Source organism: Tursiops truncatus, chromosome 9 (assembly GCF_011762595.2).
Source record: "Tursiops truncatus isolate mTurTru1 chromosome 9, mTurTru1.mat.Y, whole genome shotgun sequence".
Taxonomy (NCBI): Eukaryota; Metazoa; Chordata; class Mammalia; order Artiodactyla; family Delphinidae; genus Tursiops; species Tursiops truncatus.
The window spans coordinates 28,322,328-28,349,286 of record NC_047042.1 but is presented as its reverse complement, the minus strand read 5'-3'; the positions used below and the strand labels follow the sequence as shown (position 1 = coordinate 28,349,286).

The 26,959-nt window shown below is 36.4% G+C and overlaps 1 long non-coding RNA gene across 2 annotated transcripts in view; it reads right to left on the bottom strand.

Annotated features, from left to right (window-relative positions):
* Positions 1-21,906, bottom strand: part of LOC141279460 (uncharacterized) — a 506,894-nt gene extending 484,988 nt beyond the window's left edge. For both annotated transcript variants that reach the window (XR_012333714.1, XR_012333716.1), the window contains exon 1: positions 21,799-21,906. This is a non-coding gene — a long non-coding RNA (uncharacterized lncRNA). The remainder of the gene's footprint in view (positions 1-21,798) is intronic.
* Between the last annotated feature and the right edge of the window lie 5,053 nt (positions 21,907-26,959).

The window sequence follows — 26,959 nt, the reverse complement described above, 5'->3', positions numbered from 1 at the left end:
TTTTCTTCTCTCTGTCTCTATGTGATCAATTGGATCGTGATAGGCAGTCAATCCATGAAGATCGTCATGATGTATACTTGTCTTTCCACCCTTGTATTATCCATAGAGAAATGGTAGCAGGGCATGGTGTGGGAACATAGGCATTCGAGGTTTAGATTTAAATATGTAACAAAGATCCGTGTTAGTCTTCATAGCAGCACAGGTTTTGATACACTTGTATCTTTTCATTAATATCACCTTTTGATAAAATAATTATTTGCACTCGTCTAGAAAATAACCTTAGAAAGGCTGGTTAATTCCATTGTTCATTGAAGTTATAGGCAGAATGTTTCAGGTAGATTCATGGCTCAACAATGATAATTAAATAGTCCAGACCCTGGCAGAAAATGTAGTTTTAAGTATAGAAAAACACTGGGAGCTTACTGGTTTCATCCCATTTTTAATCCCCCAGGGGGTTCCTAAGAGTTGAAGGCTTTGGCAAGACTTGCACGCTTTAATGAAATGTGAATAATCCAGAACACACAAGCATTTGAAGAGCGTATTGCATTTAAAGAATGATGACTGAAATTACATATGTATATAATTACTTCATTTAGGGTTGTAGGTGGTAGTAATAAACCTTTGGCACAATAAGAATGATGTTATAATTAATTACTACTTTTCTTAGGTTGTTAGTGGAACAGACCTGCTCTGTATATACAGTTTGGAGGCGAGCAGAATAGTTATTTGGCATATGATATTCATAAGGAACAGGAAATGGTACATGTCTTTGAGTGAACTCATATGTGTCAGCACATTTTATTATGTAGTCTCATCTAACATAGCTTGAGGGAAGGAGATTATAGTTCAGTGACTCAGAGAAAAAAATACCCTTAAGAAAATTTAAAGAAACTCTCAGTGAATGTTTTTAAACACATGAAGCCACAGAAACCAAGCACTTTATTAAAAAATCAGATTGTATGCAAGTGTGACTTTTCCATTAATGGCCATTCATCTTATTAAAAATTAAAATTTTTAATTAAATTAAAATTAAAAATTAAATTTTTATTAAAAATTTAATTAAAAATTAAAATTTTTAATTAAAATTTTCTTTTAAAAAAATCTTTTTTTAAAGAAAGTAGCAAGATGTCAGTTATTAAGATAATTAATTTATATATTAACAGACCTCTAATTATCATACTCTGAGTCAGTAACTTAATAATCTCAAAACCAAGATTTCTCCATACTGTCTTCGGGGTAATTGTTCACATTTTAAAACAAATACAAAAATCACACTTGAAAAAATGAAATTTCTATTTCTTACTGAAAGTTTTTCTCTCCCTCTCTCCCTCTTTCTCTTGAAAACAAACCCCAAAATGCCTCCTTTGTCCTCACATTCTTCTCCAGCAAGTGCTAGAGGTACATGCCTTCAATTTTTTTCCTCTCATTTGCTTCTGAACTATATCCAATTTGGCCTCTGCCCTATAGTTTCACCCAAATTCATTACCTACAAGATCACCAACACACTCTTCCTTACTAAAACTGACGGTTAGTTACTAGTCCTAGATGCCCTTGACCCATCTGGAACCTTTGAAAATCTTTGCATCTTCTCACGTTTGAAGCAGCCCTCTGCTTCCAGGGCATGACCTCTCCTGGATCTCCCCACACTCCTCCTGTCACTCCATCTCAGTTTCTGGTGGCTTCCTCTGTTTCTCTCTAACTCTGACTATTAAAGTAACCTGAGGTCAGCCCTCCAATCCCTGCTTTTTTCTACCTACCCTCTCTCCTTTTGCTATGGCTTAGTTATCATGCAAGAGATCCAGCGAGAAAGAAAAGCTTTTCTTCCCGTAGAGCACAAGGCAAAACAGAAGTTCCAAGCCTCTTCCTGGTGCCAAAAAACTCTTTAGTTTATCCCTTCATTTAAACAAGGTGTCTTTAAACATTTATAACTCCTTGCTTAGCAATGACCTGTACATTTTGTGCCCCTTTCTTTTGTATGCCATAACTGACTCATAAACCCTTTCATGTTTAGTAAATTATTCAGGGTTAATTTCTTGAAGTCACTTTGTTTTTGTCACTTTATTCTTCTGATGTTGTTTTACTTAATTTGCACAATGATGTAAATCATTTCTAGTCTTTAGTTCAGAACAATTGGCATATTACAACTGGTTACATCAGGCTATCCACATGTATTCCCTAGGCACACAGGAAATTAAACTGATCAAATTTCAAAGTATTTAAATTATTATTGATAGGACTGATACGTAGATTTCTTAAAAAGACAAATATTGATTTTTTTCTTCTTTGTTATTTACAGGACCCTGGACAAAGGATATGAAGATAAAGGAGACATGAATCTGTTTCTCAAATAAATTATTTCTTACGGTATATAGAAAATATGTCTATAAATAACTATAATATGAAATCATCATGAGAAATATAGGTAGTGTTACAAGATTAGAGGAGGAAAGATCAAACTCTTACTGCAGAGTATCAGGGACATCTCCACAAAGATGACATTTAAAAGGAACCTCATGAACCACCCCAAATGTCATCATTTGGAGGAGTCTGGCAGCAACTGTGGAGTAATCCTAGTATCTCTTCCTGTAAGATTTCTCAATTTTATTCCCAAGCTTAAAAAAATACAAAATGTATCTTTCTTTCAATATTAAACATTGCAACAGTTAAGATCCAAATTCCATGATATCATTTTTCTAGAATAAAAAAAATTAAAGAATATTTGAATAATTGAATTTACCTAAGAAGAACCTCAATATATATCTATCTCAACATGTATGACTAGTCACCATCAGTTGTAATTATCATTTTCAAAGCTCAAATTGTCCCATCTTTGGCAAGAGCATTCTTTTTAAATTAGCTCCTGATCCTTTTGATGTGACCTTTTGATGTGTCTTTGATATCTTTGTCATTATCCTATGTGACACCGTGTTCCAAGCTTTCCTTGGACATTTTCTGCTCCAGAATTGGAACTGGTCACTTGTCTAAAAGGCACTCCTTTTATTTAATAGAAAAAGTAATTAAGACCCCTATCTGTGTAGTAAGGACTCTCACTGGTACTAGGCTGGCCATTCTTTTCAGGCCTCCTCAGTGGACTGAACTAAGAATATATGTTGACGATAGATGATAAATAGATAGAGATAGACAGGCACTTTTAAGAGACATTATGCTTCGTGAGGTCTTACTGATACTTCCATTCAAATTTAGGACCACCAGACTTTTTCTATATCATGTTCTATATTACATTCATAACTGCTTTCTTTTACACTGAGAATTCAAATTCTCTAGGGAACATGACATAGTAAAATGTATATAGTCCATAGCATTACTTAAATTTTTCCCACTTTATACACATATTATCAGAAGAATGATATTAACACTTTTAGTATATACACAATTACTGAGAACAGTTTAACATTTTACATATGCTTTCCCAACTTCCCCCAGTTTTTTGCTTGTTTGTTTTTTGCGGTACGCGGGCCTCTCACTGCTGTGGCCTCTCCCGTTGCGGAGCACAGGCTCCGGACGCGCAGGCTCAGCGGCCATGGCTCACGGGCCCAGCCGCTCCGCGGCATGTGGGATCTTCCCGGACCGGAGCACGAACCCCGCGTCCCCTGCATCGGCAGGCGGACTCTCAACCACTGCACTACCAGGGACGCCCTCCTCCAGTTTTAATAATTGCTTTATACCAATAATACCTGAGCATATGGTCATTACATACTGTTCTATTTCATGTTTAACCCTTCTTCAATTTTAAGTCTATAAGTAATTCTGTTTAATGTTCTCCATCCTCCTCATGTCGATGCCTTTATAGCCATTTTGGTTGTCTGAAGATCATTCTCCGGTAGATTTCTCTAGAAGGATCAAGGGAACAAAATTTCCTGAGTTCTTCCGTGTTGAGAAAACTTTATGTCTTCATACTGGAAGTCAGTTCTGCTGGATTTTACACTGACTCACATTTAAAAAATTTTCTTGAGTATATTGAATATGTTACTCTATTTTTCTTACAAAAAGCACTGCTGTTGAAAGTCTAATGATAATCTAATTTTCTAGTTCATGTACCTTTTTTGTCTTGATACCCAAATGAGTTTTTGTTTATAATAATTTTATTAAGTCCAAAAATTTTAATAGAATATTTCCTGGGTTTGATCATTCTGGATCAAAATTCATAGGTACCCAGCAGGCATCAGTACAAATTTCCATTTTTTTAATGACAGGAAATATTTCTTAAGCTATCATTTTTTCTTTTCTATTTGTTCTTTTTCCATGCTTTGGATTTGTTCAGAAAGTTCTATTGTGTCTCTTTTTTTATCTTCCTTGCCTATCTTCAATAACGAACACTTTTTATTGAATCCTTTTATTGTTCTTTTTGGTTTTTATAATTGTCCTCTTAATGTAAATTTCACAAGTCATTTTCTATTTATTTACTTGTGTTTCTTCTAATTAAGATGCCATTTATTAAGTAATTTTTCTTTTCTTTTAGTTATTTCTTGAGTTGTATCACCATATTTCTGCCTTACTTTAATTCTCATTTATGTTGCTCTTTCATTTCCAAATGATATAAGGTGGTTTAAAACTCATCTTAAACTTTTCATTTTCTGTGGGGATGTTATTCTTCACCTTATTACCTTTTTGTCTTATAATAAATGTATGGAATTTGACCTTGACAATGATCTGTTACTTATTTTTATGGAAAATAGTTTTTCTGATGTTTTAAGAGGAGGCATGGTTCAGAGACTTTTCTAACTTAAAAGTGCTCTTATTTTCTAAGAGTGTTAAAAAAAAATACTGTCATGCTTTCTGAAATTTTATGGGTCTCTTAACTCAACGCCACTTTATCTGGTCATTTTCTTTTTTTCTGTCGCTGTCCATACCTTGCTTAATTTTGATTGCACTCAGCAGTTTCTCCTCTGTGTGTAGCTTTGGCCTGGCAGGGAGCCCTGGCTAGTCAGTCCGGGGAGTTTTGAATGGCTAGAAACACCTAGCTTTTTAGTGGTTACTGTGCAGTCATTGTGCTCACCAACAAAGCAAATCTCCTCCTCATTTCAGCTGTTGTTTTCAAGTTGGCCCAGGGTGACATCTATCACTTTCAGGCATGGCAGGTACCTTGTAGCTTCTTTGTTTTCTGCCTCACAGATATGAGTGCCATGCAGGCTTTTGGTCTTCCTAAAAATTAAACCTACTTGTATTTGGGGATCCATAGGAATAACTTGCTGCCTAGTTTTATTGTAAATATTGTCCATGAGTTTTGTTTTTGCTAAATAATTTTACTGTTTTGATGTGAAAATTTAAAAAGATTAAGCCATTTGTCAAGAATTCTCCACAGTCAGTATTTCCTTAAATACTTTATTGGGAAAGTTTTTTCTGGATATACAGTGTTCCAAATTGCTAGATACAGAAGTCCTTTTTAGACATTTAAATTTCTTGCAACGAGTGAAATATTAGAATTTATTCTTTGATTTTTTTCTGTTTGTTTTATACTTATTTTGTCATTTATTTGAATTTTATTTTTTTATGCTTATCTGCTAATTTGAAATTATGTTTCTCATTTTCTTTTTTAGAAGTAAACAGAAGGATCCATGGATCTTTCCCCACCCCCAAAATTTCTCTTTAATTGCATCTCTGGGCTGGTGGGAAAATGAGGAAAATCTCAGAAGTTCAGAATGGTAAGAAACTACAAACTCATTTCCCCAATATTGCCATACAAAAATACATATAAAATTATATAATTTTTTTGTTTATTTTTTTGCTTTTAAAATTGTAACTCATTGAATAGGCATTCATATAAGGTAAGGAAATTGTTAAATAAACAATGCCCAAAGTTATAATCCTAAAACATTACATGCATGGAAATTCAAAATGGATATTGCAGACTCCTACTGCATCCTCAAAAGGTTTCCACAATTGCCCTGGTCATTATGTTCAAACAGGCAGATGGCAGAAGAAAGCCTAGAGAAAATCTAACTTCTTTTCTATCACCTTGGGTCACATTTTATTTGTGAGAACCAGTACGATGGCCTGAGGCAGACATAAGGGAAATATGGTCCTTGTCCATTCAGCTACTTTCTAGTTAATTACACTATAGAATTAACTAGTCTTAGTTAATTCTATAGTGTATAGTCTTAAATCTCTATCAGGTGTTTTCAGTGACTATCAAAAACTCAAAACACTTATGGACATTTTGATAAGTGTAATTAAAGTGATCATTACCAGGGATAAAAAACACATTAAACCAATATACTGCTCATTTATTTTTCACTTTAATTGATAGCTCAAGATTGCTGAATTGTTTTGTTTTGTTTTTCCTTTGGTTGCACCGGGTCTTACTTGCAACAGGCAGGCTCCCTAGTTGCAGCTCATGGGCTCCTTAGTTGTGGCATGTGAACTCTTAGTTGCGGCAGGCATGTGGGATCTAGTTCCCTGACCAGGGATAGAACCCGGGGCCCCTACATTGGGAGCACGGAGTCTTAACCACTGCGCCACCAGGGGAGTCCCTGTCTTTCTTTTTTAATCTTAGACTTATTTGAATTAACATGTTTGTCGAAAGAGCTAAAGGACGTTAGCCTAGTTGAACTGTCATTGATGTGACATTAGCAGAATGCCTGGCCCCGCCATTTCCTAAATTTGTTTCCTTGGACAAGTTATTTAATCTCTTTGCTTCTTTTTATTTAGGTATAAAATAGAGACATAAATTATACCTGACAGAGTAATAGAGAGGATTAAATAAATTATGATTTATAATACACACAAAATAGAGCGGCACATAGAAAGTCCACCTGTTCTTGTTTTATTGTTTTTATTATATATTCTCTAATTATCTATAAAATTGAATGTTAGCAATTACTTGAGATAGCATTTACAAAATATTTTGAAAATAACATATTCCCGTGCAGATGCAAAATATTATCCCCCAAAATGCTATTTAGCTTTGGCAAAGACCCAGAATTTCCCATTTAATCACACTTTCTGCCCGGATTCTTTTAATTGGTAACTAGTGGATGTTCCTGTCCTAATAAATATATTTTAAACTAGGTTCTATCCCCTATAGGCATGAAATAGTGTGAGCCTGTTTCTTCTTACAGATCTCACTAAACACATGGATCTGGTTAAGTCCCAGGGTGAAAGAAGGGCGGAAAGCACTATTATACAACCTGCATATTTCCCCTGTGGACAATCTATGGAGAGAATGATATAAGCCATCCTTTGAAATAGTCCATGTGGTACATAATAACCCTGTGGTATCTCAAAACAGGATTTCTTTAGTCATTTACATGATAGTTTTGAGAGACATACATCTTGTGAAGCTAAAGCCCAACTGTATTAAGTCATCAAAGATAACCACTACTGAGGGGAGGCACAGCTGATTGGTTAAATTCTACATGAGGACACAACCTGAAGGAACAGATCCATATAACATTTGTCATAATTTATACCCAATCCTGACAAACTGCTTTAAAAAAAATCAAGATAGGTATAATAAGATAGCTGCCAAATTGAGGAGTCCACGTGCATCACCCTAGTGGGGTGCTAAGTGGCTCACAGATTGAGTATCTACGGAAAACAAAGAAGCTTTTTTATAATCCTCCAGGAAATTTAGGCCATCAAATATTGTATTATTGTCTCCAATTATATATGAAGAAAAGTCAGGAATTGCAGATGTGTGGGATGCATGAATTTCCACATTTAATAAGAAATCATGTAAATGTCTAAAATATCGTTCTCAGTAAAAGCTATTATCTTTGGAATGCCATTCATATCACATGCTTCTCTTTAGTGCCTTCTAAATATGTGTTCTCTCTAGAGTTGGCTTGGTTTGAGTGTATGTTCTCCCAGTTGCCTATTTCTTATCAAAGAATTTAGAACTTAATAGATAGCACACTTCTGGACCAGACCAGTTCCCTTTCTCTCACTATATGGAGGAAGAATCTGCAGTTCAGAGAGGTTAATTAGCAAGTGTTTAAAAATAATGCCTTAACATATTGTGCTCAAAGCTATCTTGTTGAATGCATGAATGAATTAATGTCACCCAATCAGTGGAAACACTGGCACGACACAGATTTTTGTTCTTGACCCTTTTTCTCTTGGTTAAAGACTTAATGCTCAGGCTCCAGCCTTTTGTGGTGATGTAATATGTGCTAAATAAATAGAGGTGTAAAGTCATTGTAAGTGAACAATGATTTGCATAACTTGGTTCATGCTGTCAGCACGAATTGTAGAGACATAATTTTACTGCTGAGTTTTCTGTATTTTATATTCCCCCTCCATGGTAAGCAATGAGGTTTATGGTTGTTATTTCATTTGAACTTTGAAAGAACTTTGCAAGAGATAGAACAGCTTTTATTATGAGAAAACTGATAGTCTGGTGTTATAAAACCTGGTAGGAATTTGTGGATGCATTCACATATAGCCCTAAATAATTTCTTTTTCTCTTCTATTCTTTAGAAAGTCAGAACAATGTTTTATGTACAAATATATTACACTTGTATGTGTGTACTTAAGATGGGGACAGTGAGAATGTGCGACTCTCCCTCTTTTATCGTAAGCTATTTTGCCACTAAGATTCCATATGTCTAGATATGTTTATAGGCGTCTTCCAGGAGCTTATTTATGAGCACTCTACAAAGCTCACCAGGACATATGATAATTCATGGGAAGACAGAAACACTATTGATAATGAAAGCTTTAAAAAAGATAGTTCCCTTTGCTAAAAGCATAAAGGCAATATATTTGTTCAGCTGATCTCCAGTGACTTGTGTCTCAGTGCTTTGGAGAAAATTTACTGGAGGAAAAAGAAACAACAAAACAAAAACCAAAATTTAAAATAACAATTTTTCCTCCCAACAAACAATAGTCCAGGAACAAATGACTTCACTGGTCAATTCTACCAAAACTTTAAAAGAGAATTAATACCAACCCTTCTCAAACTCTTCCAAAAAATAGAAGACAAGGAAAAACTTCCAAACTCATTTTACAAGGCCAGCATAACCCTGATACAAAAACAAGACAAGGATACTATAAGAAAAGAAAATTACAGGCCAATATCTTTTTTTTTTAGGCCAATATCTTTGTTACTGTTACTTTTTTATATCATGATACTATGTACAGAAAACCCTGAAGACTCCACCAAAAAATTGTTACAACTAATAAACGAATTCAGTAAAGTCACAGGATACAAAGTCAATATACAGAAATCTATGGCATTTCTATACATTAATGTTGAACTATCAGAAAGAATAATTGAGAAGACAATCCCATATACAAATACATCATAAAGAATAAAATAACTTAGCAAAATTTAACCAAAGAGGTGAAAGACCTGGACACTGAAACCGTAAAACACTATGAAAGAAATTGAAGATGACACAAATAAATGCAAAGAAATTTCATGCTCATGGGATGGAAAGATTAATACTGTTAAAACGTTCATACTACCCAAGGCCATCTATAGATTCAATGCAATCCGTAAATGTGCATGGTGTCAATGGCACATTTCACACAACGCAAGTATATAATTCTAATATTTGTATACAGCCACACACACACACACACATATAAAAACAAAAAAATAAATAGCCTAAGTAATCTTGAGAGAGAACAATAAAGCTAGAAATATCATGCTCTCTGATGTCAAACTATACTACAAAGTTACATTAATTAAAGCACTGTGATGCTACGTTAAGTAAAAAATATTATAGAACAATATGAATAGTATGGTTCTATTTGAGGAAGGTATCATAAAATACATATGTAAGCAAAATTACGAAAATAAAAATCATTGACTTGTTAATATTTTGTTGTAGCTTCTAAAGTTGGTACAAGGAATGTGGGCTATTTAAAATAAAACAAAGAAAAACACAAAACAAAACCAACAAAAAATAATTAAAACAGTGTGATACTGGCATGAAAAAAGACACATAGATGAATGGAACACAATCTCGAGACCATACATAAACCCACACATACATGGATAATAAATTTATGATGAAAAGCCAAGAATATACAATGGAGAAAGTCTTTTCAATAAATGGTTCTGGGAAAACTGGACAGCCACATGCAAAAGAATAAAATTTGACCACTATCTTATGCCATGTGCAAAAATTAAACTAGATTAAAGACTTGAATGTAAGACCTGAAACCATAAAATTCCTGGAAGAAAATGTACTTGGTAACCTCACTGACATTGGTATTAGAAGGCTTTTGTGGATCTGACTCCAAAGGCAAGGGTAACAAAATCAAAAATAAATAAGTGGGACTATATCAAAGTAAAAAGCCTCTGTACAGCAAAGGAAACCATCATCAAAATGGAAATGCAACCTACTAAATGGGAGAAAATATTTGCAAGTCATGTATCTATTAAGAGGTTAATATACAAAATAAACTAATAAAACTCAATATTAAAAATCCAACAATCTGATTTTAAAATGGGTAGAGGATCTGAATAGACATTTTTCCAAAGAAAACATACAAATGGCCAACAGGTAGGTAAAAGGTACTCAATACTGCTAATCAAGGAAATGCAAACCAAAATCACAATGAGGTATCACCTCACATCTGTTAGAATGGCTACCATCAAAAGGACAAGAGCTAATATATACTGGTGAGAATGTAGAAGATGTGCACTGTTAATGGGAATGTAAATTGACGCAGCCAGAGTGGAAAACAGTATGTAGAATCTTAAAAAAATTTAAGAACAAAACCACCGTACGACCTAGCTATTCCATTTCTATTTATCTGAAGAAGACAAAAACACTAATTCAAAAAGATAAATGCACCCCTGTGTTCATTACAGCATTATTTGCAATAGCCAATATATGGAAACAACCTAAGTACATTGATGGTTGAATGGACAAAGAAGATGTGACATTTTATATGTGTATACACACACATACATACTGTATATACACGTACATATACATATATATATATATATATACACACACACACACACAAACACAATGGACTACTACTCTGCCATAAAAAAATGAAATCCTGCTGTTTGTGACATCATGGAGGGACCTTGAAGATAGTATGTTAGGTGAAATAAGTCAGCTAGAGAAAGACAAATAAATACTGCATGATTTTACTCATATGTGGAATCTAAAACAACAGCAACAATAAAACCAACTAATAAATAAAATAAAACAAAAACAAATTCATAGATACAGAGAACAAAGTAGTGGTTACCAGAGGGTAAGGGAGTTGGGGGGGGCAAAATAGGTCAGGGGGGTTAACTGTATGTTATGGATGCTAACTATACTTACTGTGCTGATCTTTTCATAGGATAGTATACACATGTCAAAGCATTAAGTTGTATACTTGAAACTAACATTGTTATATGTCAGGGATATCTCAATTTTAAAAAAGAAAAAAATAATTGAAACAAAAAATAATTATTTTGTTACCCAATGTCTTCCTGAGGAAAAAAAATTCTTTCCCTTTTAGGAGGCACCGACTATGGTAGCAGGTGACCTGGAGGCATCAGAACTGGTGATAGCATTGCTATCAGGAGTCACTGGAAGCATCCAGGGTTTACTCATGAGCTAATGGGAAATACTAGGGTACTGTAACAGCAGACTGGAGGTGTCTTGACAGGAAACAGGGAGGCACTTTTCTTGGCTTTGGGATCAGGGTAGTGCATGCTTTGCCACCACTCAAGGAGACAAGCTCAGAGCACACCTGGAGGCTATTATCAGGACATACGGAAACTGGTGCAGGGCCTCCTGCACCCCCCTCGCCCAGCAAGGTCAGCAGTCCCTGAACCTGGCAGCTGTCTATGCCAGTAATGAGATGAACATGAGTGATGTCAGGGTCTATAGCTCTCACTATGAAGAGATGCTGGCCCAGAACACAGCTGCATTGCACCTAGCGATCTACAGTGCTGCACATGACATCCTGATTGAGCAGTACAAATGCTCAGAAGGGATTCAGAAGTATGACTACAACCTCTAGTTTGCCTTTGGGGACTCCACTATGACATTCAGAAGAGTATTCAGATGAAGAATGATGCCTTCCATTATATGCAACTGGGGAATGCCTCGAGGGTCCTCCAACTCTGCAGGAAGAGGAAGTGATCCACCTGTTTGGGGGCACCCAGCATACCCCCTGTACCAGGTGGACAGCGAAGTTCCCTCCATCATACATTTCATGGACATCTTCTACTGCCAGAGAGGTCACTGTTCTGCATGGTAGACCACTTCCTGGCTCATGATCTGGAGTTTGACCAAGTGTACCAATACAAGGATGCGATGGAGGTCATTCAAGATGCCACACAAGACATGACCTCATATACCAGCGGATTGAGTGGGGACCTAGAGAAGTACATCCCCAAAATGAAGTAAATATTGCTATCCTGAGCCACCTGGTGGCCCATGGGAAACAGCTGTTCCTCATCACCAACAGTCCCTTCAGCTTCGTAGACATGGAGATGTATCATATGGTGGGTCTTGATTGGTCAACCCTTCAATGAGGTTATCCTCCAAGTGCACAAGTCCAGCTTTTTTCACCAACCAGCACAGTATTGCAGAAAACTCAATCAAAAGGGCTTAGTCCAGTGGGACCATATCACCCACCTGGAAAAGACAGGATCCTTCCACAGGGAAGCCTGTTGGACTTCCTGGTCTGATGGAATAGGATGGCCTCTGCATGCTTTACTTTGGAGAACACCTCAACAGTAACCTGGAAGATTTCATACCCCAGGACGACTGGTGCAGTGATGCCATCATGCCCAAGCTGGAATACGAGATCCACATCATCAACACAACACAGAACAGGACCTGTGCTCACAGACCCTGAAGTTGCACTCATGGGACTGCTGGAGCATAGGTAGACCTTCCAGGAGGTGAAGTCCAGGCAGGTGCTGTGTGCCTGGAAGAAGGAACAGGAGGAGCCGACTTGCATCACCTAGGTCCTATTCAATGCTCAGTTTGGGAACATCCTCCACACCTGCCAAAACCTCACCTTCTTCTCAGGGCATCTCTTGTGTGTATCTGACCTTGGCATGGCCTCCCTAGGTTAAGTGCTCAACCACTGAATGGCCTTTACCTCATACAGGCCCTACTCACCCCTGCAGCATGAAGCAACCTGCTGGATGGACCAACTCTGCACCTGCTGCAGGAAGATGCCTTTCCTTGGCAACGTGGGCACATGTGCCGAGGGCACCTCTATTGTCAAGGAAAGGCCCCTGCCCTTCCTGCCCCGCCCACACTGCCTGTCTAAACAAGCAGTAAAAGTGGTCTCCTGCTTGTAAAAAACAACAAAAACAAACACAAAGCCCCCAGAATTATACTGCACAGCAATCAGAAAGGCTAAAAGAGCCAAGCTACCAAGTGTTGGCAAGGATATGGAGAAACTGGAACTCTCCCGCGTTAGGAGTGTAAGTTTTATATCCATGTTGAAAGATTGTTTGGCAGTGCCTACGAAGGCTAAATACACATAATCCCTGTTACCTAGATTTCCAATTTTAATGGAGACTCGAGAGAAATATATATATGTGATTACCAAAAACTGTGTATACGAAACTGTATAGCAGCATTGTTCATACTAACCTTGACTGAAAATAACCCCAAATCCATCAATAGTAGAATTGGATAAAAGAACTGTGGCATATTCATTCAACGGAATAATTTCCAATAATAAAATTAAACTAACTAGTGTTAAGTGCAACAACATAAAAGAATCTCACCCACAAAATGTAGCACAACAGATGTCAAATATAAAAAAAATATGGCTCTTATGATTCCATTTATATAAAAGTTTAAACTGACGAAACTAATCTAATAGTACTGGGAATCTAGATGGGATTGGGGGAGGAGGTCGTCTAAGTGACTGGAAGAAGGTATTATAAGTCCTTCTGGGTGTTGGTGTTACTTTATTTCTTGACTTGTCCATTTATGTGTGTATGTTACAGATAAGTTACTGGAAAGCAAGCAAGTAAGCCTGAGTATCTCCATTAAGACGAATATCTGATTGGCAACTTCTATAGGTCTCCTTAATCACACTCCACAATATCTTTTAGTGAAGCTTGAAAATATAAAAAAGTTGGGTTCAATCCCTGTTTCCAAAAAAAAAAAAAACCCCCAAAAAACCAAGAAGCACTGATAGCTGTGACTATGCTGGAAATGAGTTTTTAAAACTCTAAGCTCTTTCCAGCCGTAAGCTATGAGCCCTCTCATAGCTTTAAATAATCTGGAAGAATTCTTGTATCCACTGGTGAATGCACTGATTCTTATTATTTCCCCCCAAGTAGATCTAAAATCAACATCATGAACCTTGTCTGCCAAGTCAAAATGTGTAGCTTAAACCACTTTTATACAGAAAGGAAAAAAGCATTTAAGTTTCCCACATCCCTACAACTTCCCCGTAAGAGGGACCCGTCAAATAGCTGTGTCCTTCAAGGAGCGATCATCTGGTTGGAGATGCCACGGCTCAGGATTTCATGAGGTGACTCCCTCAGGGATAATTACCCTAACTTTACATTTTCTCATGTAACATGACAATTAAAGCTATTTATTACTAGGCTTCTTTCCTGGCAATAGCACCGTTTTTAGACGTGTTCTCAAACTCCCGAACTGACAACATGGAAATGTAGGCTCGTTTATCTTTCTTATTTGTTTCCAAGTCCCACTAAGTGTTTCCCTTATCTGATTCAGACTTTGGAAAGCATCTTTCAAAATTCTATGACTCCTCACTTTCATTAATACTGGAAAATGTACTAAGTGTACATTTAGTGAACAGGAGCTAGCAATGAATGCTGGCACGTGCACATACACATATAGGCATCCAGTACTGCAACATGATTCTAACAGCTTTTTAAGTGTTGGAGGTGGGCAGAAAGAGGTACTTGTGAGTTTCATGAATCTACTCCTGCCTGGAACAGTCCTATCACCGGCACCTATGTGTCCAGAATACGAGCTGACACACCTTATAAGGTGATTCACCTTATTTCAGTTCTCCTATCCTTGCTCATCATTGTAATCCGAGTGCCTTATTAGGCTCTCAGGAGGACTTCCTTGGGGGAGACAGAGGTGTCATAAATTATAGCACTGCCTCTATCATTTCCTGTGAGAGCCTTTTCCTCATCCTGGAGAACAGAGGACCTTCTTGTTTTCAAAAATCCAATAAATACGTGTGCCCACAGGAAGGCCCATAAAGACCTGAACCTTAAAGCTCTCAGGCTCATTTAGAAACTGCTCACACAGGAAGTTTAAAAGCAGGAACCACATCCTCGTCCTTGGTTCACCTATCCCCTATAAAAACACGAGCTGCGGTGCCAGTTTCAAAGCTGGGCAATTGTAGCTGACCCTGGAGGGCATGGTACTTTTTAGTACAATAAGCTGGTTTCTTTTCACATTCAAGACGGGTGGAAGGAGAGTTTGTTACAGCCAGATAAAAAGTAATCCTTTGGCTCTAATTCAGACGGATTGGCAAAGTATGATTTTCTTGGAAGAAAAATGAATCCCTTAACTGTTTTCGCCTGCCATCACAACAGCCCTAACAGTTGCCTAATTTTCCATCTGCATATTATTTGGAAACGGTAAAAGTTAGGGTAATATAATGTGCAGATGAGTGAAAACAGAATTTGTTTGTTGCTTTCCTTCTTGCCTCCATACAGGGTTTTCTGATGTGTAAGTCATAGAATCTGCTCACTTGGTGTGTAAGCTGTGTTTCGATGTGAGTTCCAGTGTGCGCTTTAGACTCGAGCTGCTGAGGAAATTTTAGGAATGTATTACAGGTAAAACACCAGGAGACAGCACTGATGTGAGAGAAAGTGAATGACAGCTTGTTAGCTATTCTGTCTGAACAGTTAAAGTCTTTTACTCTTTCAGTGAGTGAATGGGGGAGAATCCTCTGCTTCTGTCAGTTTAGGTTACAGTAAGAAAAGAAGATAATTATCTGTTAGCTGTTTTCAGCCCCTCAAGAACTTGGAAGGAGATGGAGCGAAAAGGTAGGATTCTCCGTCCAGTATCTGACTCTTCAACTAGATCTGCTCTTCTCTTCTCTCTTGTACATACCGAAAGTATAACTTTCATGTATAGCAATGGTTATCTTTTTAAAAAGTTTGAAACCATGACTGGTATTGCACCAACTAAAATCACAGTGCAAGCAGAAAAGGTGGCGTCAACAAGTTTTAGACTTTTAAAAAAAATACTGACCTCAGAATATGAGGGCAAACTCCGTACACAGCACCCCCTCTAATTAAGTGAATGCCATCCATGGAAGGGAAATATCCATCAGCATAATACAATCCCCAAGCTTAGCTGCAGACACAGTTATGATTCATCTGAAATTCAGTCTTGGACGTGGCAATTTACCTGATGTGACACATAATGCCAAACGAGGAGAACAGAAGTTGAATTCTATTCATGTATTTGTAGCTCACTGTTTATGGCCAAAATAATATAATTGGCATTTTGGATAATAATCAGTGCTAGATATTTGATAAATTATTTTCTTAAACTCTTATAAATGATTATTCTCTTAGTGTCTCCTAGGAAGATTACTAAATAATACAGGAAAGAGGTGAACTGAATTGTCCAAGGTAGGAAAATAGAATTCCATTGAGTAAAAACTTATCTGGTAATCTCACTCTGTTGTACTCCCTTAATCAGCATTGAATTTCAGGATTATTTTTCTTTTAGCTTTGGATATAGCCTGTTATAATCAGAAAAATCATGTGCCAAGTGTTCTGCTGCCTGTTTGAAAACTTCACTTATGAGAAAACCCTTCTGGCTTCCTGGAAATGGAGCCTGGCATTTCACTATTGCTGCAAAGTCTTCAGCAGTTCATGTGTGGTGTTGCATATGCACGCTGTGTACTCAGCCTGTATTAGTAAGCAGTACTAGGGTAAGAGGCATAATTACTGTATACAAACTAGCATGATTGGCACAGACTCATTTGTTGTCTCTAATTTGAGGAAAGGTGATTTTGACTTGAGAAGTAACTGGAGATTACAAAGCACTGGCGATAACTGTATTTTAGCTGAAAAGTGGGCAATTTATTCATCCTTAATTTACTCAGATACTCCTGATTTTCTTTACTTTTTTTTTCTAAGGAGCCCAGTAGAATTTTTTTTTTTTTCTGGTGGATCCAGTTAGTCTTGCAATTCTGTGAAAGCAATCTAAACTTATTGGCTACATTATGAGAGCAGGAGAGAATAACACCTCCTTGTCCCAACTTTCTACTCCAGTCTTTTATCCTTTTACAGATATGCCAAGTCACTGGGGAGACATGGTGGTCTCTAAGGCAGCATTCTGGAGCCAGGAGTGCCTCCGAGAATGTAATCAACAGTTAGATCTAAGGTTACATGAGTTCTGGCTCATCAGCCTGATGCATCAATGTGTGAAAGCTATTTCTTGTGCTTGGCTTTAGAGAATATGGATAAATTCTAAGTAGCTTCTCTTTTTTCAAATCTGTATGTTTAACATTAAAACAGCTGATATTATACCCAGAGAGTAACTCCATCATCAATGATCTTACAATTTCACATCTTAAAAATAACATATTCTATATTACTTAAGCATTTTCTAATAATGCAGTTGTAATCAGGTATTATTTCTGTCAAGGAGTTGAACTTGGCCGAAGCAAACAAGTGTAATTATGTATCCAAATATCTCATGAGATTATCTCGTATTCAGAAGTTCTTAGCCTGAGGTAGAAGGATATAATTCAGTGAGTTCAAAGAGACTTCTAAAATTAAAAAAAAATGAGGCATATTTATTACATATTTTCAGTGTCTTTTTTGCTAAAAACCCCATGGCTTTTATCAGAATTTTTCCCCAAAACTGCTAAGCAATCAGTGCTAAGCACCACTGATTTTATGATTTTGTTATTATGATTAGTAGTAATAGTACTAAAGTAGTATTTTGCTGATGACTCAAAACTGAAATTTGTAAAACAGATTCAGAAATAACCATAGGTTGTTTTTTTCTTTTCTTTTTTTTTTTTTTTTTTGGTCTGCGTTGGGTCTTCATTGCTGTGCGCGGTCTTTCTCTAGTTGCGGCGAACGGGGGCCATTCTTTGTTGCGGTGCGCAGGTTTCTCACTGCCGTGGCTTCTCTTGTTATGCAGCACGGGGCTCTAGGCACGCGACTTCAGTAGTTGCAGAGCGCAGGCCCTAGAACGCACAGGGTTCAGGGTTCAGCAGTTGCAGTGCGTGGTCTCTAGAGCACAGGCTCAGTAGTTGTGGTGCACAGGCTTAGTTGTTCTGCGGCATGTGGCATCTTCCCGGACCAGGGATCGAACCTGTGTCCTCGGCACTGGCAGGCAGATTCTTAATCACTGCACCACCAGGGAAGTCCCACTATAGGTATTTTCAAGTTTATGATTATCTATTATAAAAAGATTGTCAACATGCTTTCTCCTATCTGACACATTACATGATCATAGCATGGATTCCAAAATACCTGGAGTCAAAACAAAAGTTTTCCCCAAAGCTTTGTGCTTTTAACAAGTAAGAATCAATGAATTACACAGTGATACCTCACTTCCTGACACTATTCTAAGGGCTCTGCACATTTTGTCTAATTTAATCTCCCAAACAAGTTTATAGATTAGGTACTATTGTTTCCATCCCAGTTTTACAGATGATAAAACCAACACAGAGAAAGTTGCATATTATGCCCACCGTCAATGAGTTAGTAAGTCTGGCCTTAGAATTTGTAAATTAACCACTGTAGCTATGGTACCTTGAGAATCAAAGATCACGTGACACAGAGAACAGTACACATTTCAAGGCTCATGTCTTAGATTGAAGTAATAGTAGGACTCCTTTACCATTTTCTTCCTATCAGTAACATCAGATCTTCCCAACTCCTATTTCCATAGTCTTTGTAGCTCTCAATCCTGCAGTCTCATCAACAACTTTAGTGATGTCCCGTATCAAGAACATGCATCTGTTTCATTGTCTCTACTTATCTTTTGTTTTCTTTAACCCTCTCTCCAGGAAAAAGGACTCTATGGTCAATGTTAAAAATTAGAATGTTAACTGAGTGTACCTCCATCCTCCAATTTTTGCAACCCTTAGGATATGACAGGAAGGGGTAGGCTTTTGTAATTCAAGTCAACACAAACACGCCTATGAAATGCACCTTTGTGGAAAATTCAGCACATGCGCCAACTTTTGTAAGTATAGTTTGCTCATTAGTGGTCAGAAAGTACCAAACTTGAGGTAGCTGTATTGTTTCATGATGTCATATATGGTATCATGGTCACCCTGTTTATGTTTACTGGGGAAGAGAAATTCAATTTGACGACATCAAAAAGTAATTATTCTCACTAAAGAGAGTGGAAATATTTTTTATCACCTTACCTGCAATATGGCTAACAATACAGATTAACTGAAAAATAGTCAAATGAGAGATGAGCTGTGTTAACACACACTTCTATGATTAACAAGTAAAACAGGCATCCAGGAATTGGCATCATAATGAAATTGAAAACTCAAACACTGAGGTTTTCCTTTGTATTAATATGTCTTTCCAACTCCTGAGTAAGCATGTGCATACAAACTCACTTTAAGCAACTGTTTATCAGAGCTTGAGGACTACGTGAAAATATTAAAAAGACGCTTGGGACAAGGACTGATAATTTCCAGCACATCTGGCACGGAGGAAAAATTTGTGATACAGAGAAGTGAAGGGGAATGGGAAGTGGGCATAAGAACATCATACTCTATTTTTAGTGTGTTTTAGGAAATTAAGTTTTGTTGTGTGTGTTGAGAAACACAGAATACAGTCATTTAATCTAAGTCAAAATAAGCTTTGATTTTCACACAACCTTAAGGAAAACATCTCATGTAAAACTGAACTCTTCTAAATTACAAAATCAGGGGTTTGTTGGTAGATAAATAAAAATACATATGCGTACCATTGAAAATAGTTTAACTACTTCTGATTATCCAGATAGTCTGGAATATATCAACAGAGAAAATTATCAATAACAATAATTGCCATGGTTGGGATATAAAACATTTCTCTCAGTGTGACTCCGTTATTATGAAGGTATGCTTGAAGATACTGACAATGTATGCCGTCAGTACAATAGCAACTAAAAGCTTTGCCACAAAATCTTATTTGCATAAGTAATTATATGAACAACTATATTTACAAATAGCTTCACATGATTTTTATATTCAGCTCCTCACAAAAGACATATACCACACATGAGCCAGAGTTTCAATAATACTTTTGGAAATCCTGAAACAACACAAAGCCAGCTCACTACATCAGTTACTTTTAGGCAGTAAGTAAAGGACTAAGGGGCATGTGAAGCATGCCCATTATTGGGTTTTGTTTGTAAGTAATGCCTCATTATTTTACAGTAACAATATTATGACTTAATTACTCTTTGAGTTACAGTAAAATCTTGAGCTTTAGAAAGACTGCTACAGTTTGGCTATGCATTTGACACCACATCAAACTGATGCTTAAAGAAACCAGGATTCTCCAAGACCACATATCTAAAATGATTAAACTCTTTATCTTCAAAACTATTTAATAGAAATCATAAGTTATCATCACTGTCTTATGACAATATTGATAAGCATATCAAATCCAGTAGTTTACTGTATACAGATCTGTAACCATAGTGTACCACACAGCTTTATTCCATAGCTATATTTTAGAATAGTGTTGCCTTCCATTTATATGAATATATTATAATATGAAAGTATGTAATAAATGTTGATATGCATATCTCATATACATTAGTCTGATTTAATATATTGTTTAGCCAATCAATCATTTTGAAAATTACCACTGAGGAAAATATCAATCATTTTATCCTCACATTCTAGCTAAATATTTTGACACAGACCCATCTGGATAGAATCCTGTGTAACTTGTTTCTGATGACCTATGATTTTGATAGTTTGAACACCAATTCTACTACAGTTACATTAGTTCTTAGGTTGGCACACAGATTTCAAATAGAGAGGGAAGGGCCTACTGTTTTAGATGCTGGTATCAGTGGTGATATGCAAAATCATTCAAAAGATGTGGAAAGATGGAGTAAAAGGAGTAAAAATTATAAAGCTTTAGGACAAAGATATGAAGATTTAGTGAGCAAAACATACAAGCACTCTAGTGGAAAAACACAGCAGGCTAGATCTATAATAAAATATTAGCTAACCACAAAAAATACTATTTATAAAAGATCCAACACTCGGCCTTGAAACAAATATGAACAACTCTGTTGCTATAACTAAGCATATATACTTGACTGCCACCAGAACTTATGCTTATCTTAACATGAAAGATTATATATATGAAATAAATTTGGACCCTTTAAGCAGACATTTTATCAATAAAACATTGTCTTTTTAAAAAAAAAAAAAAAAACCTCATAGCTGATTGGGAACATGATTATAACTCCTGGGTATAGAGTAAGCCATCTCAACCTACTTTAAGTATAACACTATTCTCTAGCTATGTAAAATTGATCACACACACACCCACACACCCCTACCTCACCATACAGCAAGTCATGGACCAAATTTCTCTGTATGCAGATTCTCTTTTAAGTATCAGATTTAATTTAAGTGTAACTACATCAGTCTCTCAAATACATTTTAAGTTAGATCCTGACTCTGAGATTTTCCAGTATCAAGTAAAGGCATAAGTAACACATATCAAAGGAACAGACTGCCTTTTAAGTAGAAACCAAAATCCCAAATGCTGTGTCTACTATATTGCTTAAATTCCTTAAAATTCAGTAAGCATGCTAAAAACCCTTAAGTAAGACACAAACCCGAGATTATCCTACCAAGGAAGGACAGGATGGTCACAACAATCATAAATGTACATACCATATGAATATCCACTTGATGTTCAGAGAAGATAACTCAAGGAGATGAAATGATGTGAGTCATAATTGAAAACACTCCAGCTATCATCCACAAAACGTTTGCGGTAATGTGAGAGGGCTTGTCTGCAGAACTATCATAATTCAGGCTTGGCATTTGGCTTTGCCTCGGTCACCAAAATTCTGTTCTAGGTTATTATTGCACACTCTGTGGACTGAACTGCAGCAGCGATAGAAGCCAGTTTCCATATTAGTGTTAATTGAACATTGGCTTGGATAGAGCCTAGATCCCACAGAAAGTGATCGTATAGGGGGAGCAATGGATTTAAATTATCAAAAGAGTTCTCTTTCTTTTCCTGATCTCATAATTGCGTACACACATACATCGCAGGCAGCTTGCCAAAACACTGTGAAATAATGCCCCTAATTAAAGCAAGCCACTTTTACCATTTGATATACAAACTGTTCCCTTTACAAGGTTTATCAAGAAAGATTATATATTGAATATCAAAGTGGATTTTTTTGAGCTCAGATATTATTTCTACACGGTATTTTGGCACCGCAGATAGTCTGGAATGGGTGTGCTTGATCCTTTCATATCTTGGGATCTGTGGATAATTTACAGTCATCAACATTGTTGACACAGCACAAAATAATGTAAAAATCTAGCCAAAATAATGACTGTGGGACTAAGTTATTTTGCTTTGGTCTCTTTTTCATTAATTCTTTGTAAATGCAGTTTAATTTATCATGCCTAATCTTGAACTTAAAATTCACTGAAATCTTGAGTTGTATTTCTTTAAGCAATATGGTATAAAAATGTGGTGGTGTATATTTTTTCATCTCTAATGGTGTTTTTAAAATGACTCACTGCTGCTCCAAGTCAGATGTCTTACAGGAACTTCTTTTTCATACATAATTTGCATATTAAATGATAACTGCTTTCTAAAAATGATTCAGATTCAACTCATGTGTTATTATGCTCTGTGTCATGGCATAACGGGTCCTCTATTAATGGGTCCTCTATTGAGTCTGCTTTTGGTACTAAATCATCTTTACAACATTGCCTGGAAGGAAAGGTTGACTCTAATGGCTAGTACTTCTATACTTATACTCCATCCGAAGAAAAGGTCAAAACATGTTTTAAAAATTATTATTATTAAATGAAAGACAAAGAAAATGTGCAGTAGTACAGGGTAAATAAAGTGCCGGCATTATAACTGGAGAACTTACAAGGGGACTTGCAGGGAATTGGAAGATACTATGGAGATCACAGAAAGAGAATAACTTGAGACAGAAAATCTTTAAAGTTATTTACAAACTTTTCGGGTGACCCCTCACACCATCCCCAACCACCAAGATATGCATGCATGGATTTGTCCTAAGAAGTAGACAAAAGACTTGGAAACTAAACCAAGACACAGACAACCAGACAGTTCCCAGACTATCCCAGTGCATATCACACTCTGGAAACAGAAAACAAAATATTAAAAACACAATCCAGAGATGGATGGATGAGTGAGTGGAACGTATGGCTTAAAGCCAGAGTTGTTATCTACTAGAAGTATCAACATTATCTAGAGGTTTTAGAAGATAGAAGAGTCTCATAGCACAATATTAAAATGTCCAAGACACATTTAAAAAGTACTTTGCACACAAAGAACAAGGAAAATATCAACAAGCAAATGATACAACGATCAATGTTTGCCAATGACATGACACAAATGTTGGAATTGACAAAGACTTTAAAGCAGCTATTAAAAAAATGTTGCAGCAAGTAAAAGTGATCACTCTTAAAATGAACAGAAAGCTAGAAAAGCTCAGAAAATGAACAGTATAAAAAAAACAATGAAATGGAAATTTTATAACTTAAAAACAAACCCTCATTGGATGTGCTTAATAGCAGAGTGGTTATGACAGAGAAAACAGTAAGCAAACTTGAAGACTGATTAATAGAAATGACCTAATATAAACAACAGAGACAAAACATATTAGAAAAAAAATGCACAGAGCTTAAGGAACATATGGAACAAAATCAAATGGCCCTAGAAGGAGAGGAGAAACTTAGTACAGAAAAAATATTTGAATAAATATTAGCTGAACACTTCCCCAGTTTTATGAAAGACATAAACTTACGGATTCAAGAAACTCATTAACCCCAAACAGAATACACCAAAGAAATCTATCCCCATCAGTTGTTATAAAAGTGCTGGAGGGCTTCCCTGGTGGCACAGTGGTTGAGAGTCTGCCTGCCGATGCAGGGGACACGGGTTCGTGCCCCGGTCTGGGAAGATCCCACATGCCGCGGAGCGGCTGGGCCCATGAGCCATGGCCGCTGAGCCTGCGCGTCTGGAGACTGCGCTCCGCAACGGGAGAGGCCACAACAGTGAGGCCCGTGTACCGCAAAAAAAAAAAAAAAAAAGTGCTGGAAATCAGAGACAAAGAAAAAACTCTTTCAAAGCAGCGAGAAAAAAAAGAATGCATTGATTTTGGGGGAATAACAATTTGAAAGCTGGCTTCAAGTTTTATTTCAGAAATAACTGATGACAGAATGAGTGAAACAAAAAATTTAAAGTGCTGAAATCCTAGATTTCTGTATCTAGTGAAAATATCTTTCAGGGATGAAGGGGAAATAAAAATACTTTCAGATGAAATGAAACTAAGAGAAGTTGTTGCCAGCAGACCTGTACTCAAAGAATCACTAAAAGAAAATTTTCAGAAGAACACCAGAAGTAAACTTGCATTATTAGGAATGAGGGAAGAACAGCAGAAATGGTAAGCACCTGGGTAAATATAATAGACTCTTCATCTCTACTTCAGTTCTTTAAAATACATCTGACGGTTGAAGTCAAAATTATAACATTGTCTGATGGAATTTCAATGTATGTAGGGGTAATAAACAAGTACAACACAAAGGGAGAAATAAAGCAACACATATTGTGCTAAGGTTTCTATCTCCACTAGAAGTGGTAAAATATTCTTTCTAAGTAGAAGTGAAAAGACAAGTATATAACTGCAATCTCTAGATCACTAAAAGAATTATACAAAGACATAAAGAGGAAGAGAGATTTAAATAATTTAAAAATATTCAAATAACTCAGAAGGAGGCAAAAAGGGGAACCAGAGTAAGGATAATAAGAGGAATCAACCAAACAAAAAGAAATGCCAGACCTAAATTTGAAGACGTTTATTTTATGGTATGTTCATGTCCCTAAATACACCGATAAAAAGACAGAATGTCAGAATGAAATTTGAAAAACATGAAACAACTATACTCTTATCATAAGTCACTTGATAGAACGACAAAATATAATGATAGAAGATGATTTCCAGAATGGCAGTGTAAGGAGCTCCACAGACCCTCCCCTCAGTGAAACAACCGTAATTGGTGAAAACAACCATTCAAAGTCTCTGAAAAGTGTCCTGAAGGATTTTAGTGAATGCAGAAATAGTTACTGAGGAAAATTTACTACATCTTGTGTGAATAGTCTGAGTCTCTGACACCTGAGTCACTGTATCCTCCATTCTTCCCCCACCCTAGCTCAGGAAGCTACACTCATGGCAGGTACCACCAAGACGACAGAGCTCCCTCTCTCCCCAGTTCCCAGGTATGGCTACTGTTCCAACCTGGCCACCAGCATTTATCATCCCCTCCCACCTCATCCAGTTCCGTGTTGCAGAAGCTCTCTATTCCAGGCAAGGGCAGTTGAGATGTCTGGGGCTCCCGTCCTCCATCCAGACCCATTATTGAAGAAGCCCTACTCTAGACATGGCAGCCTGAGAACACTCTGCCCCAATTCACCTTAGTACCAGCTCATATTTAGGGCAAAGATTCCACACCATGAGAGGCAAGCTGAGAAGATCAAGGGCTACCATGGCCACCAAACATTCCATTCACAGAACACAGGTGTCACCCCAGGAGAACTGGTTGCTCAAAAGAAGAAGAACAATGCTTCTGCCCAGGCATAAGGGAGGCCTTAAGAACAGAGAGCTGTGTAGCTCCCACTAAGGAAACTGCCTTTATGACCCAGGTGATAAGTTAAATCCACCAGAAGAAATAAAGAAAACCAGATGTGATAAACAAAAATTTTAATATAATGAACTCTAAATACGTTTCCTCCTTGTTTTCCTCTTAGCTTCTTTGAAAGATATAAAATTATATAAAGAATTATAACAATGTATTGTTGGTTTTGTAAGATATATAAACATAATATGTATAACAAAAAAGCACCAAAAAAAGAGGAAGGAATAGTTTTATATACAAGTAGCATTTTCTAACTATCAATTTATAATCCCTTATAATTTGTTTGCCAGTTAACTATAATAATTACGAAATGGGAATAAAGAAATTGACTGGGGCCTTTTTAAAATTTGAATACAAAAATGTTATTAAATTAAAATAATCTTTTCCAAGATTTTTCCAAGTTTTATTAAAGTTTAATTAAATGTCAATAAAATTTTAACATAGTTTTATTTTCTTTTGCAAGTATATATATATGTTACAGTATATAAAATAAATGTAATACTTATAAGTGTTGAAACAATTGCATTCTGTAGATCTCTTTGTTTTCTTAGGGGAAACAAATACCCTGTACCTCTCTTTGAGCCAACTTGAATAGGAGAACTCTGTAAATGAGGCATGAGGCAAGAATGTGACTTCTTGGCTCAATCCTTTTCATAGGAAACCCTTGACAAGTTAAAAGAATAAAAGAATAATATACACATTTTAAAAGATTATGAGTAAAATAAACGATAATGAAAAGTTCACTGGAATTTTGTGATCAAACAAAGAGAATCACCCACCTAAAGAAAGGAAACTTAAGAAAATTTTCCTTATTAATGCTGCATGGGAGGGGACCAGCCCCAGATCCTTTAGTGGCAGGTGGTACAAGGAAAGCTATCAACTGTTCAAGTCTGATCCAAATTGTTGAGAAGGTGCCCTGTTATCCTTCCATAATAAATTCATTTGTAATATGATTCTTTAAAAATAGTATGTTTCTGTAAGGTGCTCCTTTTTTTAATGATTTAATATTTATTTTCTTTCATTATGAGCTTTGCATGAATATTTTGTCTACATATAATTTTAAAAACTCATATAACTTAATCATTTGAGCTCTTACAATAAATAGAACTCTTTGATAAATGTAGGTTATTCCAATTTGAAC